Source organism: Lactuca virosa, chromosome 7 (assembly GCF_052849685.1).
Source record: "Lactuca virosa cultivar CGN04683 chromosome 7, Lactuca_virosa_CGN04683_v6, whole genome shotgun sequence".
NCBI classification, from domain to species: Eukaryota; Viridiplantae; Streptophyta; class Magnoliopsida; order Asterales; family Asteraceae; genus Lactuca; species Lactuca virosa.
This window is the reverse complement of record NC_136432.1, coordinates 209,737,471-209,743,714: the sequence shown is the minus strand read 5'-3', so window position 1 is coordinate 209,743,714 and position 6,244 is coordinate 209,737,471. Positions and strand designations below refer to the sequence as shown.

Sequence of the window (6,244 nt, the reverse complement as noted above, 5' to 3'; positions counted from 1 at the left end):
ACTCGCTGAAATATCTCATACTTGTATGTATTTTGCATGAGTTCACCATACTGAAGTTTCCTATGGATCAAGCATTAAAGGGTGTCTCACAATAGAATCAACATGAATAATCGATATCCTGTTTTTCACGGTTCATCTTCTCCAATCAGCTTCATGAGCCTCTCCAGTGCCATTTCATGCAGCTTCAAGTTCTTTTAACTTTTCCTGTCTGCTATCAACCCTTCATCTCCGATCGACAGAAACTTATGAAGCTGATGAGAGCATATCATATGAGAAAAACGACGACATCATAGAGAAAGCTTCAGAAGAAACAATATTTTATAATAAAGCATGAATCTTTTTGTTTAAAGGGAAGAAAAGGTAACAAGCTTGGTTCAATAAAAAAGCAATCAAGAAAGAGAGACTCTGCCTTCTGGTCATAAAGAATGAAATTCATTGAACATTAAAGCAAGAAGAAAGAATTTCTCCTTACAAGAAGCAGTCAAATCCACTGTAAACGGATAACTTAGATAGCTTAGAGATAGGATTATTAATCAAATGTTTGTTGTAACTATATGATCCATGTATTTAGGATCTCATTCCTATCTCTGTAACTTCACTGTATATAAATACACTCAGATACCCTATTGGGCTTTCACGGCTAATATTTTTCTTAACTTGGTATCAGAGCCAGATTCTAGGGCTCCGAAATCCTTTTCTTTCTCTACTATTCCGGCTGCTGGTCTCTCTATCCAGTTCTCGCCATGTCTACCTATGCTTCTCAAATCAACTCTGCCAAGATTGCCACTGCAATCACGTGCAAACTCGCTCGCACAAACTTTCTCCTATGGAAAACCCAAGTAGTTCATGTACTGCGAGGACTTCAATTGTTTAGATACCGTGATGGCACCATACCCAAACCTTACGCCAAAATCACAACTGGAACAGGCGCATATGTTAGGGAAATCGATAATCCCCAATATGCTCCCTGGTTTGTTCAAGATCAAGCAATTGTCGGCGCTCTTTTGTCCTCCATGACAGAAGAAGTACTTGCTCAACTCACAAGGTGTGCAAACACGTCCAATGAACTCTGGACTTCACTTCAGACGATGTTCTCAGCTCAACGTCGAGGTAACTCCATCCAAATACGAACTCAACTCTCCACAACCAAGAAGGGAGATATGACTGCTTCAGAATTCTATCACAAGATGACCATTCTTGATGATACCATGGCCAACATAGGCCATCCAATGACAGATGAAGAAGTTATTGGATACATTCTTGCTGGGCTTGGCCCAGGCCATGGCGATCTGGTCACTGCTATCATAGTAATGAGCAACCAGAATCCGGTAACTCTACCCAACTTTTATTCTTATTTAATTGCTCATGAGGCACAAGATATTATTATGAATAGTACGCCCGAGTTTACTACCTCTACCAACACTGTTACTCATCAAGATCAAAATCCTCCACGTCGCAACAACAACAACAATAATTCTTTCAATAACAGAGGCAATTATCGTGGACGTGGACGTGGACGAGGCAGGGGTAGAGGTAATGGTGGTCTAAGATGTTAGGTATGTGGAATTCCTGGTCATGGTGCTTTAACATGTCGCAACACGTTCAATCATGCCTATCAGAATGAAGAATATCGTCTGGGAAACAGTGCTACTACTGGCATCTACAACAATGATCCTCACTGGTACATTGATTGTGGAGCAACCGATCACTTGATAAGTGATTTGGATCGCCTCACTGTCCAAGATCGTTATCAAGGCAAAGATCAAGTTCAAGTTGCCAATGGCACAGGTTTGAACATCTCTCATATTGGTCATTCAAAAATTTATGGTGTAGGAAAAACTCTTGTCTTTAAAAACATTCTTAGAGTTCCTCAAATTTCAAAGCATCTACTTTCTGCCCATAAACTTGTTTCGGATAATAACGTTTTTATTGAACTTCACAATCATGCTTTCTTTGTTAAGGACAAGGCAACGAAGAGAATCCTCCTGGCCGGTAGAACCAAATGAGGCTTGTACCCAGTGCCACTTCGTCATTCATCTCTTCGATCACCCCATCAGACGTTTTCAAGTTCTCGAGTGACTAAGTCTCAATGGCAACAACGGTTAGGGCATCCAAGTTCAGCAGTAGTTAGTTTAATTCTGAAGTCAAATAAATTAGGAGTGTCTTTTGATATCAATAAACACTTGATCTGTGACGCTTGTCAACGATCCAAGAGTCATCAATTACCTTACAAAAACTCTTTGCATGTTTCTTCTTTTCCACTTGAGCTTGTCCACACGGATGTTTGGGGACCAGCTCAAGTATCTAGTGGTGGTTATAAATATTATGTCAGTTTTGTTGATGATTTCAGTCGCTTTACCTGGATATATCTTATTAAACACAAATCTGATGTTGAACAAATATTTTACAACTTTCAACATCATGTTGAACGTCTATTAAATACCAAAATTCGTATGATCCAATCTGACTGGGGAGGTGAATATCACAAACTCAACAAATATTTTCAAACAAAAGGTATTTCACACCGTGTTTCTTGTCCACATACCTCACAACAAAATGGTATTGCAGAACGCAAACACCGCCATATAGTTGAAACAGGTCTAGATTTTCTTGCTCACTCCTCCCTTCCACTCCGGTTTTGGAATGAAGCTTTTCTCACCGCTTGTTATCTCATTAACCGCATGCCTAGACCCACCACATACAATATTGCTCCCATCACTCGATTGCTTCATCTCACTCCTGATTACAGTTTTTTGAGAACTTGTGGGTGTGCGTGTTGGCCAAGCCTACGAAAATACAACTCTCACAAACTAGATTTTCGGTCCAAAATGTGTGTTTTCATTGGTTATAGTTCTATGCATAAAGGGTACAAATGCCTTGATCGAAGCACTGGTAAAATCTATATATCACGTGATGTTATTTTTGATGAATCCAGGTTTCCCTTTGCATCCTCATCCAACTGTCAAACGCCATTCACATCTCGTGATCTTGTCACTTTTCCTCAACTAGAACCAGAAATTACTAATGATCATATGAGTAGATACGATCTTTCTTTGCTATCTCACAATACTCGTGTAGCTGCAGGTACACCTTTATCGCAAGGGATTCCAAACGTGAGCATTTCTCAGCCATTGTCACAGTCTGTTATAGAACCTACAGTGGAACCACCAGTCACACCTGTCCCCGACGAGCCAATGATACATCCTGATCCATCATCTCCTGTCGCTGCGTCTCCCACCTCAAGTGAACAGTCCACTCCTTCTCCTCCAAGAGTCACTACTTGCGGCCAAGCTGGTGTCATACGTCCACGCAAATTCACCAATGGCACTGTTCTTTATGATGTCACTAGACGAGCATTTATGGCTGTTCCTACCACCCATCACAAAGCTTATGCTGACCCATCATGGCGTCTTGCTATGGAAGAGGAATTCTTGGCACTCCAGCAAAATAAAACGTGGACCCTTGTTCCTCGACCACCAGGTGTAAACATCGTTAGTTGCAAGTGGATTTTTAAAGTTAAAACACACCCGAATGGGTCACTTGATAAACGCAAAGCTCGTCTCGTCGCTAGGGGTTTTACTCATCAACATGGAGTGGATTTCCATGACACCTTCAGTCCAGTGGTTAAAGCGGCTACCGTTCGATTAATTCTATCCTTGGCTGTCTCTAGGCAATGGCATTTTCGACAGGTGGATGTAAGTAATGCTTTCCTTCATGGCTTTCTAAATGAAGAAGTTTATATCCAATAACTGTCGGGGTTTGAGGATTTCACTAATCCGCGTTATGTTTGTTCATCTTTCATCATGGAGATATTCTTATTTATATGCTTGTCTACGTCGATGACATTGTTATTACTGGTTCCTCCAAGTCCGCCATCGACAAAATAGTCCAAGCTCTAGCGCGTTCCTTTCCTATTAAAGACCTTGGCAGACTTAGTTACTTTCTTGGCCTTGAGGTCATTCACAATTCAGGGGGAATCACACTTCTACAACACAAATATGCTATTGATTTACTACACCGTGCTCATATGGAGAATTGTAAAAGTATCTAAACTCCAATGTCAGTAACATATAAGTTGTCTCTCAATCTTGGCAAGCCGCTACCTGAGGCAGATGTGTTCAAATATCGAAGCATGGTTGGAGGACTACAGTACCTCACTCTAACACGCCCTAATATTTCCTTTGCGGTTAACAAAGTATGTCAATTCTTGTCAAAACCCACTGATATCCATTGGGAAGCTGTCAAACGAATTTTAAGATATGTTAAGGGAACCGTGGATACTGGATTACGCTTCACACATTCCACATCAACAATTTTAAGTGTATTCACTGATACAGACTGGGCAGGATTTACAGATTATCGACGATCCACAGACGGTTTTGCAATATTTCTTGGTCCAAACTTAATATCGTGGAGTTCTCGCAAGCAACCAACTGTGGCTCGATCCAGCACAGAAGCTGATTACAAGGCACTTACAAACGGTACTGCAGAAGCTACATGGATACAGACCTTATTGAAAGAATTAGGAGTACATCAGCCAAATCCTATATTTCATGCACGAACGAAGCATATAGAGGTGGATTTTCATTTTGTAAGGGAAAAGGTGGCTATGGGAGCACTTGATGTTAGATTCATCTCTTCTAGTGATCAATTAGCTGATGGACTCACAAAGCCGATGACCAAACAAATGTTACAGCATCTAAGACACAATCTAAACCTTGTATCGGTTAAGATTGAGGGGGAATGTAAACGGATAACTTAGATAGCTTAGAGATAGGATTATTAATCAAATGTTTGTTGTAACTATATGATCCATGTATTTAGGATCTCATTCCTATATGTGTAACTTCACTGTATATAAATACACTCAGATACCCTATTGGGCTTTTACGGCTAATACTTTTCTTAACTTCCACAAAAAATTCAAGAAAAGCATGATCTTCACATTTCATGTGGGATTTTAGAGTGAAAAGACAAGACTTGGCACAAGAAAAGTAGAGACTTGTTCATTATACCCTCATGCTTATGTATTCACTGATAGTATTCGTACGTTGGTTTCACGTGACTTGTTTTAACGCGTATCAAAGTAGAGATGAAGAAGGGACATAACTATATTCTCTTATGGAGCTTCAGCTAAAAGAAAAGAAACAGTATGGATATATCGGTCAAAGTCTGAACCAAAGGAAACAAATCTGAAAAGTAATGACAGAAATGAAAGGCTAGTATTGCAAGTGTATACAAGGAGGTGCATTTTCTTAAATCTCTTTGTTATATGAGAAGTTATTTCTTTTTGGATAATATTTAATGGATGTCTACCGAGAATTTACTAGGGGTAGTCTGGTCATCTATCAGAAGGAAATGCCAAGTCAATTTTGTCATGTAGCAACTGTCGTATTAATTAAGTGTAAAAGCTACAAGGATGTTGAGATGCTGCAGAAATGAAATGTCAGTAAATCTCATGATTTTGTTGTCTCCCTAAAAGTCAAAAGTTGAATTGTAGTCAAGTCAAAAAGAAAAAATTGTAGCAAGTGTCATAAAAGGCTGTCAAGCATGGAATGGTTTGATTTTTCTTATATTTCATTCCAGGTTAAGAGTTGCATCACATGGTCTTCACTCTTCATGTGGGTGTTTGAAGAGAAAAAGAGATAAGAAATTAGGGTTATCTATTTTTGGTTGTTGAAAAGAGAAGCTTCCTCAAATGTTGTCAAAAGTTTGCACTCACTCAAGGATAAAATAGGTGAAAGAACGTTATCATGTCATAATATAATAAAGTTGCAGATGAAACAGAGCATGTTATTATTTTTATTTTTTAGTCGGAGGCTGTTCAGGATTATTGTTGGGGTTTTCTATAAGTACCCCTCTTTTTTCCAATTTCACCCCCCTTATTTGATTTTTTGTCTTTTATTGTTTTTTGTTTTGTTTTTTTCCTATTTTATTTTTTTGTTGTTTTTAATTATTATTATTATTATTATTATTATAAATTTCGAACAAAATTTTATAATTCGGACGACGTTATAAAATTCGAACGGCTATATAAAATCGGTTTTTAATTATTTATTATTATTATTATTATTAATAATATTATTATTATTATTATTATAAATTTCGAACAACGTTTTATATATCGGATGACATTATAAATTCGAACGACTATATAAAATCGGTTTTTAATTCTTTTTTAATTTATATTTTATAAATCGGTTTTTAAAATCCGATGACATTATAAATTCAGATGAAATTTTAA

At 38.1% G+C, this 6,244-nt stretch overlaps 1 pseudogene; it reads left to right on the top strand.

The window, feature by feature from the left end:
- The first annotated feature begins 4,057 nt into the window (after positions 1 to 4,057).
- LOC145127505 (secreted RxLR effector protein 161 pseudogene) lies at positions 4,058 to 4,762 on the top strand (annotated as a pseudogene).
- Positions 4,763 to 6,244: the final 1,482 nt, after the last annotated feature.